This window comes from Saccopteryx bilineata, chromosome 6 (genome assembly GCF_036850765.1).
Source record: "Saccopteryx bilineata isolate mSacBil1 chromosome 6, mSacBil1_pri_phased_curated, whole genome shotgun sequence".
Classification (NCBI taxonomy): domain Eukaryota; kingdom Metazoa; phylum Chordata; class Mammalia; order Chiroptera; family Emballonuridae; genus Saccopteryx; species Saccopteryx bilineata.
The window spans coordinates 141392078-141408097 of NC_089495.1; positions in this window are offsets into that span (position 1 = coordinate 141392078).

Consider the following 16020-nt stretch of genomic DNA (forward strand, 5'->3'; position numbering starts at 1 on the left):
GTTGTAAACAGATCAAAGTAGGAAAAGAATATAGCAAAAAAGGAATACACATTTAAAGAAGAAAATGGCAATAAACAACTACATATTAATAATAACCTTAAATGTAAATGGATTAAATGATCCAATCAAAAGACATAGAGTAGCTGCGTGGATAAGAAAACAGGACCCATACATATGTTGTCTACAAGAGACACACCTTAGAACAAAAGACACACATAGATTGAAGGTAAAAGGATGGAAAAAAACATCTCATGCAAACGGAAATGAAAAAAAAGCTGGGGTAGCAATACTAATATCAGACAAATTGGACTTTAAAACAAAGAATATAGTAAGGGATAAAGAAAGCCACTACATAATGATAAAGGGAGTAATCCAACAGGAAGATATAACTATTATAAATATCTATGCACCTAATATAGGAGCACCCAAATATATAAAACAGACTTTGATGGATTTAAAGGGCGAGATCAACAGCAATACTATAATAGTAGGGGATTTCAATACCCCACTGACATCACTAGATAGATCCTCAAGAAAGAAAATTAACAAAGAAACAGCAGACTTATTGGAAACACGAGATCAACTTGATTTAATAGATATCTTCAGAACCTTCCACCTTAAAGCAGCAGAATATACATTCTTTTCAAGTGCTCATAGTACATTCTCTAGGATAGACCACATGTTAGGGCACAAAAGTGCTCTCAACAAATTTAAGAAGACTGAAATCATATCAAGCACTTTCTCCTATCACAACGGCCTGAAACTAGAAATGAAGCACAACAGAAAAGCTCAAAAATTCTCAAACACATGGAAACTAAATAGCAGGGTGTTAAATAATGAATGGATTAAGAATGCGATCAAAGAAGAAATAAAAAAATTCCTAGAAACGAATGACAATGAGCATACAACAACTCAAAATTTATGAGACACAGTGAAAGCAGTGCTGAGAGGGAAGTTCATAGCACTACAGGCACACTTTCAGAAGCTAGAAAAAGCTCAAATAAACAAATTAACACTGCATCTAAAAGAATTAGAAAAAGAACAGCAAATAAAGCCCAAATGTAGTAGAAAGAAGGAAATCATAAAGATCAGAGCAGAAATAAATGACATAGGGGCTAAAGAAACAATACAGAGGATCAATAAAACTAGGAGCTGGTTCTTTGAAAAGATAAACAAGATAGATGAACCTTTAAGTAGACTCACCAAGAAAAAGAGAGAGAGGACTCAAATAAATAAAATTAGAAATGAGAGAGGAGAAATAACAACTGACACAACAGAAATACAAAATATTGTAAGAAAATACTATGAAGAACTGTATGCCAAAAAACTAGACAACCTAGATGAAATGGACAAATTCCTTGAAGCATACAATCTTCCAAAATCAATCTGGAAGAATCAGAAAACCTAAACAGACCAATTACAACAAATGAGATAGAAACAGTTATCAAAAAACTCCCAACAAAGAAAAGTCCGGGGCCCGATAGCTTCACAACGGAATTCTACCAAATATTCAAAGAAGAACTAACTCCTATCCTTCTCAAACTATTTCAAAAAATTCAAGAGGAAGGAAGACTTCCAAGCTCCTTTTATGAGGCGAGCATAATTCTGATTCCAAAACCAGGCAAAGACCACACAAAGAAAGAAAATTATAGGCCAATATCTCTGATGAATATAGATGCTAAAATCCTCAACAAAATATTAGCAAACCGGATCCAACAATATATGGAAAAAATCATACACCATGATCAAGTGGGATTTATTCTGGGGAGGCAAGGCTGGTACAATATTCGTAAATCAATCAATGTGATTCATCACATAAACAAAAAGAAGGAGAAAAACCATATGATAATTTCAATAGATGCAGAAAAAGCATTTGATAAAATCCAGCACCCATTCATGATCAAAACTCTCAGCAAAGTGGGAATACAGGGAACATACCTCAACATGATAAAAGCCATCTATGAGAAACCCACAGCCAACATCATACTCAATGGGAAAAAATTAAAAGCAATACCCTTAAGATCAGGAACAAGGCAGGGGTGCCCCCTTTCACCACTCTTATTTAACATAGTCCTGGAAGTCCTAGCCACAGCAATCAGACAAGAAGAAGAAATAAAAGGCATTCAAGTTGGAAAAGAAGAAGTAAAACTATCATTATTTGCAGATGATATGATATTGTATATAGAAAACCCTAAAGTCTCAGTCAAAAAGCTACTGGACCTGATAAATGAATTCAGCAAAGTGGCAGGATATAAAATCAATACTCAGAAACTAGATCACCAGCTTACTTAATTTCTGTCAGAAAGAGAAATTAAGGAAACAATCCCCTTCACAATTACAACCAAAAAAATAAAGTACCTAGGAATAAACTTAACCAAGGAGACTAAAGACTTGTACTTGGAAAATTACAAAGCATTGATAAAAGAAATCAAGGAAGATACAAACAAGTGGAAGCATATACCGTGCTCATGGTTAGGAAGAATAAACATCATTAAAATGTCTATATTACCCAAAGCAATCTATCAATTCAATGCAATACCAATTAAAATACCAATGACATACTTCAAAGATATAGACCACATATTCCAAAAATTTATATGGAACCAAAAGAGAACACGAATAGCCTCAGCAATCTTAAAAAAGAAGAATAAAGTGGAAGGTATCACACTTCCTGATATCAAGTTATACTACAAGGCCATTGTACTCAAAACAGCCTGGTACTGGCATAAGAACAGGCATAAAGATCAATGGAATAGAACAGAGAACCCAGAAATAAACCCACAGTTCTATGGACAACTGATATTTGACAAAGGAGGTAAGGAAATACAATGAAGTAAAGACAGCCTCTTTAACAAATGGTGTTGGGAAAATTGGACAGCTACCTGCAAAAAAATGAAACTAGATCACCAGCTTACACCACTCACAAAAATAAACTCAAAACAGATAAAAGACTTAAATGTAGGCCATGAAACCATAAGCATCTTAGAAGAAAACATTGCAGTAAGCTCTCCGACATCTCTCGCAGCAATATATTTGCTGATTTATCTCCACGGGGAAGTGAAATAAAAGACAGGATAAACAAATGGGACTATATCAAACTAAAAAGCTTTTGCACAGCTAAAGACAACAAGAACAGAATAAAAAGACAAACTACACAATGGGAGAACATATTTGACAATACGTCTGATAAGGGGTTAATAACCAAAATTTATAAAGAACTTGTAAAACTCAACACCAGGAAGACAAACAACCCAATCCAAAAATGGGCAAAAGAGATGAATAGACACTTCTCCAAAGAGAACATACAGATGGCCAATAGGCATATGAAAAAATGCTCAACATCACTAATCATTAGAGAAATGCAAATTAAAACCACAATGAGATATCACCTCATACCAGTCAGAATGGCGCTTATCAACAAAACAACACAGAATAAGTGCTGGCAAGGATGTGGAGAAAAGGGAACCCTCCTGCACTGCTGGTGGGAATGTAGACTGGTGCAGCCACTGTGGAAAACAGTATGGAGATTCCACAAAAAATAAAAATCAAACTGCCTTTTGACCCAGCTATCCCACTTTTAGGAATATACCCCAAGGACACCATAGAACGGCTCGAAAAGGAGAAATGCACCCGCATGTTTGTGGCAGCATTGTTCACAATAGCGAAGATCTGGAAACAGCCCAAGTGTCCGTCAGAGGACGAGTGGATTAAAATGCTTTGGTACATATATACTATGGAATACTACTCAGCCATAAGAAATGATGACATCGAATCATTTACAATAACCTTGATAACATTATACAGAGTGAATTAAGTAAATTAGAAAAAAAACTAAGAACTATATGAATCCATACATAGAAGCGACCTAAAAATGAAACTCAGAGACATGAACAAGAATGTGATGGCAACAGGGGTGGGGGTGGGGGGAGGGGGAATGGGGTGAAGAAGGAGACAGGAGTTGGGGGAGGGGAGGGGCACAAATAAAACCAGATAGAAGGTGACAGAAGACAATTTAACTTTGGGGGAGAGGTATACAGCACAATCAAATGTCAAAATAATCTAGAGCTGTTTTCTCTCAACATATGTACCATGATTTATCAATGTCACTGCATTAAATTTAATAAATAAATTAAAAAAAATAGTACCTGTCTTTCTTGAAAACAATGCTGCTCTTTTTGAAAACACACATGATTATTCTATAACATTAAAAGATCCCAAGTATATTTTGGAAGTTACCTTAGTCCTCGTCAAGCCTATTTTCCTAGGTTAACATGACATTGGAGGGTGTTCTTATTTGTAGGTATTCCCTTTTATCTCTGTGTGTGTCTATTTGGGCACTTTCAATTCTATTTAGGAATTGATTATTTAGCTGAACCAGGTATAATGTTTTGGGGATATCTGTGCACAGTGCATGGGCTTTCATTGGTCAGACTGGGTTGTACTGTATTTGAGTGTGAATGTTTATGTGGGAATTAGAATGGAAAGTTGTTGCTCCAGAAACCTAGAAGTAGGATGACATCATCCATACACTGAGCATGAGTTAATGTCTACCAGCTCCCAAAGGTTGTGGTCCTACTCTGATTGCTATAAAAACAAGAGGTATAGTCCTTCTACTCCAAAGTTTAGGATACAAAAGTTACATACCTACACTCTGGAAACACAACTACTTATTTAAAACCAAGTTTATCAGGCATTTTCCTTACAGAAAAATTCTAATTCTTATGGGTCAATCATCTTTTAGAAGTGACTTTTTATATTAATACATTTTGAATAAAAGGCAAAAGAAAGAGTCAGTAGAAGCCCAAACGATCTCTCCCAAGCTACTCTGTATTTTTCTTTAAAACCAGGACTGATGTTAAGATGAACTGCCCTTTCCTTAAGCCCACCCAGAGGGTCTCTTCTTTGTGGCATCCAACATTGCTCAATATTGTGTAGTAATGGCAGTTCCTTTCAACCTTTTCCCAGTGTCTCCTGCTACAGCTTGGTAACTTTAAGGCTCCCATATGCACTTCATATCAAATTATATCAATGCAATGAAATTAGACACAATCATCTAAAGTTTTAAGAATATCAACACAGTTAAGATGTCATGAATTTAATATTGTGATTTAATATTATCAGATGAGCCAAGTGGCATTTCCAGTTAATAAGCCTAAGGAAGAATTTCCAACAGCCAAGCTGTCTCTGCTAAGAGGCTGCATGATGAATGAAGAGAAGAGACTCTGAAACCAGAGTCTGTTCTAGTTTAAGGTCTAACAGTTACCAAGTATATGAATTGAGCAAATGAATCACTACACTGTCTCAGTTACCTCATTTGGAAAAGAATATCTTCTCATAGTACTCATAGTGTTATTTTTAAGGCTTATGATAAAAATGAATAAATGTAAAATTCTTTGGAAAATGCTAAAAATCACATGTCAGTATGATTTTCCCTGGTTAGTCCTTTGAGTAGGGTAGTCTAACTGGATTAATTAAAAAAGAATTACTGTTCCTTAAACAATACTGTTAAATATTCACTAAATAAAATAATGACTAGCAATGAACATGTTTTTAAAGCACTGATTAAGTTTTCACTACCTTTGACCACAAAGAGTATATCAGAAATGACTGTATAAAGTGTTAATTTTGGCTTTAATTAGATATTGGTGATACAAAAAATACATTGTAAATGATTATATTTTAATCTGAAAGCAAGTTTCTGTGCATGGTCTTACATGAAAACAGAAGTTTAAGATTAAGAAAGTAAATATCATACCAGAGGGATTTGTTTTATTCCTTAAGTAGAGAGGATCTTTGGTACTAATGATGACATGAACAGGGTGCAGAAAGTTGACCTTCTTTTCATTATTCCCAGCATCTAATTAGGCAAGAGGTTCTACTAGTATTGCTCATTAAAACATACACCCACAGCTCTAGTATTACAAGTATCTATCTCCCCCATTTACCCTTATTTTTTTAGGTCACTATTGACTCTTACCTAGGTTATTCCAAAAATATCAACACTGATCACTCAGTTGCTATCCTCACAGCTTCCAAATACCTGATACTAAATTTCTTGTTATTGAAATTATATTTCCCTCATGTAAATAGAATCATACCACAAGACTGCCTACAATTATTATTATTATGACAGAGATAGAGATAGAGAGATGAACAGATAGGGACAGACAGACAGACAGGAAGTGAGAGAGATAAGAAGCATAAAGTTTTTGTTGTAGCTCCTTAGTTGTTCATTGATTGCTTTCTCATATGTGCCTTGACCACGGGGCTAAAGCATAGCAAGTGACCCCTTGCTCAAGCCAGCAACTTTGGGCTCAAGCCAGCAACCTTTGGGGACAAGCCAAAGACATGACAATGGGGCCATGTCTATGATCTCACAATCAAGCCTGTGACCTCTTGCTCAAGCTGGCAAGCTCGCACTCAAGCTGGATGAGCTCATGCTCTAGCCGGCGACCTCGGGATTTTGAACCTGGGTTCTCTGCAGCCCAGTTCGATACTCTATCCACTGCGCCACTGTCTTGTCAAGCCGGCTAAAATTATTGAATAATGCTCTATTAACAGGATCAAGAGTTATATTCATTGGTTGGACAAATGAAGATCCTGCCTACCTAGTTAGTACTATATCTTGCCACTTAACATCCAATCTCTATTTTACAGGACTATCAAGCTATTGGTTAAAAAACACAATAGTATTTCTTAATCATCTTGGCATTTGCTTACATTTTTTCTTCTGCTCAAAATTCCATCTTCAGATACGATTGGGGGGGGGTATCAGATAAAAAGCTTATTTATTTATTTATTTATTTTGTACAGAGACAGAGAAAAAGTCAGAGAGAGGGATAGATAGGGACAGAGAGACAGGAACGAAGAGAGATGAGAAGCATCAATCATTAGTTTTTCATTGCAACACCTTAGTTGTTCATTGATTGCTTTCTCATATGTGTGTTGACTGTGGGACTACAGCAGACCAAGTAACCCCTTGCTTGAGCCAGCAACCTTGGCTCCAAGCTGGTGAGCTTTGCTCAAACCAGATGAGCCTGTGCTCAAGCTTGCGACCTCGGTGTCTTGAACCTGGGTCCTCCGCATCCCAGTCCGATGCTCTATGCACTGCGCCACCTCCTGGTCAGGCTAAAAAATTTATGAATTTTGAAGTCTTCCTATATTCTCTCAGAAAAATTAGTTAATTGATTATGTTATGCTATCAATGCCTTTTATACATTTCTTAAGAAGAAAATTTATTGTTTTGCCTACTAAGGAGCCTACATTTGAGATGACTAACTTTCATACCTCTTGAGGTCAAGAGTTATACAATCACCTTATATCTTCAGCCCCAGGCATAGTGCTTGAGATATATCAGATGCAAATGAAGCATTTTTTCAATGAGATTAAAGTGGATAGAAGACAAAAAATTAACAAGCGAAAAAATCTTCAGCTTAAGAGATTCAGTACAACTGTAAATATATTAATAAACCAACAACTAACAATTGCTGAGTGCTTATTATAAAATTTTCCTCAATAGCAACTGAGATCATAGGGCTCATTAGATATTAGAGTAAGAATTTGAATATGATTAGTCTGATCTGATAAAGCTATGATGGAAATTGTTATACATATGCACAATTATATATATATATATAAATACACACACAACAGGTATATCAAATAAAATATAAAATAACTTTTTATTAGGTCTAGTCTGTTTTATTTTGTTTTGTTTGTCATTGGTCTCATTTCCTTGGAAATAATAATATACATGTTACTAATTAAACCTCAATATTCATACTTTATTTTAAAAAAAAGTGATGAAGGGAATCGCCATTTACTGTGGACGATAACTGTCCAGGTACTTGCCCAGATGCCTTGCATTTGTAATTCAATTCCTCTTTTGGATAAATCTGCAAAGGAATCACAATGCCCTTTTCAGAGTTGGAAGGATGGCCTAGGCTGGAATAAGGGTACCTAGTTTTAAACTTGCAGTGGGCCAGACAATACCCCTCAGTCTAAGGCCTTAGGGCCTAAGAAAGAGTAGTCACTCTTGAGTGCCTTAAATAGCCTCAGATGATGGAGGAGAAGCCATCTCAGGAAATTTTCACAGGGGAAATATGAAAGAATCTCTACCAGCCCAGCGAGTGTGTTCATTCTCTTCCCCAGTGAAAAGATTCAGAGTCCAGCCAATTAAACATTCTGATCAGTCACACATTTCTGGATGATATAGAGGTATATTTCAAGAAATAACATGGTATGCCTCTGAATCTCATAATAGACACATGTTTCATCTTGATTACTTAATTGATTGTACCGAGGAGGAATAGGAAGGACTATGATAAGCTGACTACTCAACACAGCCATAACTCTCGGCCCTAGCCACAAGGGACAGCCAACAAACGGAGCTCCATTCTTCATATCCTAAAAATATTGGAATGGAAAAACCAGTTTTCTCTTTAATGTGGCCTAGCAAGGAATGAGCTGACAAGATCCACTACCTTTGTGCTTCAGAAACTGGTCATGGAGTCCATGAATATTTACTAACTCCTTCCTTGCGCCAAGCTCTGGGGGAAAAATCTGAGGACACGGAAGCAATTAAGCAATATCCCTCACTCAGCGAGGCTCACAGTTCAGTGCAGGAGAAAGGCATTTGGGTGAGGAAATAACCCTCAGTGTTAAATATTGTAATGGAGGAAAGTCAAGGAATGCAAAGTTTGAGAAGCCCGTAGAAGCAGCCTCCTTACTTACCACTCATGGGGTACGGTGCTTTATGAGGGGTCTTTTATTTGCTTGCTGTAATTCTTTCAGCAAAAATTGATAAATAAAGTAACTGGGACTTCAAGAAAGTAGTAGTCACAAAGTCACAGAGAACGAAGTGGAGAAGCCAGACTTGGAAACCACTTCTACGCAGCTCCAAAACCTCATTTGTAGGGGCACAGCCGAGTTGTGCATCCTTCATGCTGTCCAGTGCGCTTTCCCACATCTTACAATCACACCCTCTAGTTTCTTGTTGTAGTCATTTCAATGCCAGCTCCTCTACTCCACCGCTGTGTACCTTTGGCCATGTTGTTAAACAACTCCAGACTCATCTGCAGAATGTGAATGATAACCCCAGCTAGCTCACAGTGTTGTAAGGAAAAAGTGAGTTCTGGCCCATAGATCAGACATCGGCCGAAGACTGCTGTCAAGAGCCAGAGGGTAAATACTTGAGATTCTGCAGGGGATGCCAGGTCTGTAATGACCGCTGGCCTCTGCGTTTGAAGCATGGGAACAGTAACAGACAATATGCAAACTAGTGAGTGTTTCTGTAAAGTTTATATTTATATTTATATTTATATTTATTTGAAACATCGATCTGTTCTTGTATGTGCCCTGACCAGGGATCAAACCGGCCACCTTCGCATATCGAGAGGATACGCTAATCAACAGAGCTATCCAGCTGGGGCCGTCTCATATTTTTTATTTAGTTTTATTGTTTGTAAAGCCCATAAAGCCTTTCAAGTACTTTAGTTCTTTGACATCACTCACACTATGCTGGTTAGTTGTTCTATGAACACATCAGTTCTTAGTCCATGGAGCCGGGATCTTAAGTTATGGGATGAAGTAGGTACCGAATTTGCCTCTATAGAATTTGAATCCAGCCTCTGCTTGAAATGAACTTTGGAACCCTAGACAAATTAGAGGACTTCTCTGACCTTGCTTCTTTACTGATAGAGAATTGAAATCATATCTATGTCTTAGTATTAATTTAACAATATAGAATGTCAAGAACCTTACCTTATGCCTAAAATTTAATATTTTCTTACAATGCATTCCCTTTTGTCTCTTTCATTTTCTCATATTGACTTGCAGAGTGAAGGCCCTTGCTTTTTGCTAATTGTTTAATGAATGTAATATTAGAGATCTGAACATCAATGTATACTTGATGTTTGTAAAAATGGCTTCTTAAAATTGTTTTCCATATTCTTCATTTCTCTTAACCAAAATATGATGATAATAGCATGGTAGCTACAACAGAGAAATACTCAGAGTGGGACATATTGTATTATGTATCCCTGAAGGAACATTTTAAATTTCATTCTATTCTCCTCAAACCACACAGTGTTTATATACATCATTTTATTTACAGTAAAACTGTATTCATTTAGCTCTTTATGACTAAATAAATGGATTCTCTAGGTATATCTACTCTATTTATTTATTATTGCCTATTTTTCAAAGCAATTTTGCTACTGCCTTCATAACAACTCACCGAAATAAGCCGGGCAGGGATTCATCACTGTGATTTCACACAAGGAAACACGTGGAAGGAATTATAGTGACTACAGATACGTGCACAGTGAAAGTCAACTTGGGATATTCTGACCCTCAGTTCTTAAGACTTGCACCCTATCGCTCCTGCCCCTGTAAGCACATCTGCAGGCACACGTCAGGAGATGAGAGCACCGGGCATGCTCAAGGACAGGGCTGCACCAAGTGGGCCTGGGTTTATCTCCACGCAGCCCACACCGACCTGCTTTCGTCTTCCGAGATGATTGGTTTTGAGAAGATAAAAAAATAACAATATTTGACCAGACACAATGAAGAAACACACATTGCCAGACACTGTTTTACCCTAGAGGTATTATTCAGATCATACCCCTTTATATATAATAAAATTGAGGCACAGATAGATTAAGTGAATATTTCAAAATTATATAGTCTAGCTAATATATTCAGAATTTGAACCTAAGAATTTTATCTCTAAGGCCTGCAATCTCTGTTTTTATTTTTCCATTGATTTGATTTGAGAGAGAGAGGAAGAGCAAGTAGGAGGGGAGAAAGAGAGAGAGAGAGAGAGAGAGAGAGTGTGTGAGTGAGAGGCACCAACTTGTTGTTTTACTTAGTTGTTCTGTTTAGTTGTGTACTCACTGATTGCTTCTTGTAGGTGCCCTGAATGGGAATCAAACATGTGAACTTGGTGTTCCTGGATGATGCTTTATACGTTGCACTACCCAGCCAGGTAAGGCCCACATTTTAACAACCATATTATTTTGATTATTATTTTTTTAATTTATTTATGTTTTACAGAGACAGAGAGTGAGTCAGAGAGAAGGATAGACAGGGACAGACAGACAGGAATGGAGAGAGATGAGAAGCATCAATTATTAGTTTTTCATTGTGCGTTGCAACACCTTAGTTGTTCACTGATTGCTTTCTCATATGTGCCTTGACCGCGGCCCTTCAGCAGACCAAGTAACCCCTTGCTGGAGCCAGCAACCTTGGGTTCAAGCTGGTGGGCTTTTTGCTCAAACCAGATGAGCCCGCGCTCAAGCTGACAACTTTGGGGTCTTGAACCTGGGTCCTCTGCATCCCAGTCTGATGCTCTATCCACTGCGCCACTGCCTGGTCAGGCTATTTTAATTCTTTAATAACATTCTTATTATTGAGAATCCCAAACTAATTTCCAGTTGCTTCAATTTTTTTAAATGCTTATTGAACTTATTGGGGTGACATTGGTTGACTTTTAGACTTATTAAGTTGCTCTGTAGACAATGAGTCTCCTGAGCTGTGATCTTTCTTTCCAAAAAAGCTGAGAGAGTCCTGGTTTCCCCTCGTTTCAGGTGAGACAATACAGCATACTTTCACAGCGGAAACTGTGTGAAGGGTTAGGATTTATCAGACTGAGGGAAAATACTCATATTGCCCCCAGTTCCTTTCTTCTAAACAATATTGGCCATGCGGACAAGGAACTTGAAGCTGTAGTGCCTTGAACACAGTACTAGCATTCAATTAATAGCTGAATATAATAGACATCCTCCACTCTCATTAGCCTTTTCTTTTTCTTTATTTTTCCTAAAACCAATCTGTCATCATTTTTTATAAAGCAGTGCCTTTCAGGAAGTTGCATTCTAAATTTGTATATTACCAAGATTATCCTATTCATTCTTTTCAACATGCAACTATGAGCCATTAAGGGACTAAAGAATCACTGGCAAAGGTCACTGGCAAAGGTGAATATCCTTCTTTTTTTCCATGACAGGATGATTGTAAAAAGCACAGCACAGCTTCTGCCAAGGATCCAGAGGCACTGACGTCTACTGGCTGTGGTCAGCCCAGCAGGACAAATGATGGACATGTGTGAGGACCAGGACACCTTTGCTACTTGCGGTTTCTTTCAGTCCCATCTGATAACCTTGATTTTACTCTGGCTTCCTCCTTACACTGACTTTTATCAATTAAACTGTCAATTGGTCCTGGGAATAGTTTCTTTCAAAGAAGACAGTGGTCTGAGAAAAAGAGGCTTGAAACAGGAGGGAAGAAAATAAAAGATATCCTTTGATTAAGAAGCTTCTTGCTTCCGGTAATGCGAACAGTTCTGCTTTGCTTTCCATGAATATCTTCCCCTAACTTTTATATAATAACCATATCAAAGAAAATCATTTGAAATTTGCAGTAACTTCACCTTAGGTTTACATGCTCTTTCCATTCTATCAATTACTTTGAAAGTTGTTCGTTTTCTTAATCGAGAACTACATGTTTTAAATCACAGTATAGATTATTGCTGGTTATTCTCTGTATTTTTCATAACATCTTTATACCTATCATCTTCTCTTTTCTCTCATTTACCTGCGAGTCTGAATCCTAAATGTTCCTTGTCTCCAGTTCTACATGGAGTGCTAGTGGGACTTCATCCTGTTGGGGAGCAGGAGGTTGCTTTACAATCTACGTGGCTCTGGCTTAGAGGATTTATGAAAGCAATCACAAGGGGAGGAGCGATGCGATGCTGTCCAGCCTTCCCTTCTATTTCCACTTGTAAGATGCTCCTCAGTGTGCTTACCATCTCTCATTTCCAACAGTACAATATTCCCACTGCCCGTCTGCCTTTCTGTCTACTCTATCTCTCCTGCCCCTTGAAAATCGCCATGTGAAAATCAACATTTTCTTTTGCAGCTAATCCGCAATTTGTGTGCACTCGTGCGCACGCGTGTGTATGTGTGTGTGTGTGTGCTGATATTCATTCTAGAGCTACGTAAGCTAATGCAATTACTCTGTAATTACTTATTCCCACCCATCCTCTTTGTCAATCTGCTTTAATTGGAATACACAGAGAAGGGCATCAATAGTGAAAACATTAGACCCAGCAAGTCCTGACTGATGCATACAGCTGTCCAGGTGGTGGCCCCCATAAGAGGGCTGGGTCATGAAGGTGAAGGGGACATAAAGCAGCTTGTCTTTCTTTTGCCTGGTGTTTCCCTGGAATTTAGGGACAGGAATATGTTCAGATCTGAAAATATCCACCTAGAATAGAGGTATCATTTTGTTTATGCAAAGACACCATGTAAGTTAGCAGTGCCATACAGTGACAGCTTAAGATGAGACTCTAGATGAAGCAAGTGAAAATTTAAATTATTTCAAAGCCCCCTGGTTCTATCTGCATAATGATTCAAACAGTCTGCCCTTGTATCCTATTGACAGACAGTTTTGTGGCAAGAATAATTTTATTTTTATCAGTAAAGTCATGCAATTCATATTTTCATTTGATTTGCATTGTTTATACATTTTAACATAGACTTATAATTTAGTAAACAAACTTAATTAATTAGAATAAACAAACAACTCTCTCTGAGTGATAGGCATGTAATTAGGGCATTTTTCAGTTTTTATTTATGAAGAGTCTCCTCTTTTGATATTAACAAATGCAAAAATTGCTTTAGCTATAATTCCAGATATAGTTGTAAAAACACGATTGATTTTCTTTGTCCTTTTTATATACCTGATCATTTTCATTTTAGTTGATTCTATTTAAAATGTTTCAGCGTGATATCCTAAAAAGAGCTAAAAGCTCTGGCTGGTTGGCTCAGTGGTAGAGTGCCGGCCTGGCATGTAGAGGTTCCAGTTTCAATTCCTGGTTAGGGCATGCAGGAGAAGTGACCATCTGCTTCTCCACCAGTCCCCCACCCCCTTCACCTTACCTCCTGCAGCTATAGCTCAATTAGAGTGAGTTTCCCTGAGTTAGCCCCAGGCCCTAAGGATGGCTCCAAGGCCTCTGTCTCAGGTGTTAAAAAAATGGTATCAGTTGCAATGGAGCAAGGGCCCACATGGGCAGAGTATTGCCCCCTAGATGGCTTGCTGGGTGGATCTCAGTTGGGGTGCATGTGGGAGTCTGTCTCTGCCTCCTCTCCCCTTACTAAAAATAAAAATAAATAAAATTATTTGAGTTCTTATATAGTTGAAAAATCCCAAGCTATACATATGAAGCATACATATACAACCACGGGGCATTTTTAAATGTTTTCATCATTTTAAAATTTGTAGTTATTTTAGCTTATTATATACCATGTTCTCAAATGTTGCCCGAGCAAAATGTGAAATAAGAGGTTCCTCCCTTGTATCTCACCCCTCTAGCAACAATAATTTAGCAGCTATCTATGGACACAAGTGAATCTGTGGGAGTTTGGGGGTCCAGAGAAGATACTGTAAAACACTGTAGAGTCCAAGATGAAGGAGAACTATTTTGAGAAGGCAGGTCCACAGCCAGGTGGCTGACTCACTGACATTAGTCCTGAAAAGAGCTCCATACCTGTGGACTCTGACAGACTACCATTTGTCCCCTGTCCACCCAGATACATCACACAGCAAGGGACCTGGGAAGAAACACAGCTGCCTGTGACTTGAGTCACCAGCACACATCTCTTAGTCCAGCTGTGGACTCTGAAGTTGACTGTGACCCAGCTCTAGATCTTCTTGGCTGTGGTTTGGGAGCCTCTGGAGGCTCGAAAAATATAGTAATTTAAAATATATATGCATCCAATATTGGAGTACCTAAACATATAGAGCAAATATAACAGAACAGAAGGGATAAATAGACAGAAACATAGTAATAGTAAGGGGCTTCAACATCACAATTTCATCAATGGATAGACCATCTAGACAGAAAATTAACAAGGAAACACTGAACTTGAATTATATTTTAGGCTAAACTGACCTGATCTATACAGAACATTCTATTCTACAAAAGAATACACATTCTGCTCAGGCACACACGGGACATTCTCCAAGATAGATTATATATTTGACCACAAAGCAAGTTTTAATAAATTTATAAAAATTGAAATCATATCAAATATCTTTCCCAACTACAATAACATGAAACTAGAAATCAATACAGGAGGAAGAGTGAAAAGTTCACAAACATGTGGAAATTGAACAATACACCAATGAACAACAAATGGATCAAAGAAAAACAAAAAAGAAATAGAAACAGTATCCAGAGACTATCAAGAATGAAAACACACCATGCCCAAAATTATGGGATACAGTGAAAAGTAGTTCAACGAAGGAAGGTTATAGTGACAAATGCCTACATTGAGTAAAAAGTTTTCAAATAAACAACCTAACATTATACCTCAAGGAACTATAGAAAGAAAAGCAAATATAGCCCAAGGTTAACCTAAGAAAAGATATAATATAAATGAGTGCTTGATTAATGAAATAGAAGCTAGGAATAAAATAGAAAAGATCATCAACACAAATAATTCTTTTAGAAAAATAAAAGAAATATAAAGGATCATGAAAGAGTAGTATAAACATTATATGCCAATAAATTGGATAACTTAGAACAAATGGATAAATATTTGGAAACATATAACTTAACATGACTGAATCATAAAGAAGTAGAAAATATGAACTGGTCAATAACGGGTAAGGTGATGGAAGTGGTAATCTAAAACCTCTCAACAAAGGAAAACTCAGGACCAAATGGCTCCGTTGGTGAATTGCACCAAACATTAATTCTTAAAAAAGAATAATCATAAATTCCTTTCAAAAACTTCCAAAAATTGAAGAGGAGGGAACACTACCAAACCAATGTTACAAGGTGAGTATTACCCTCATAACAAAGCCAGATAAAGACACTACAAAAAATAAAATTACCCTTTTTGGGTAGGTCAGTTGGTTGGAGTGCTATCCTGATACACCAAGGTTGCAGGTTCAATCCCCAGACAGGGAACATACAAGAACCGCCAATGAATGCATAAATAAGTGGAACAAGTT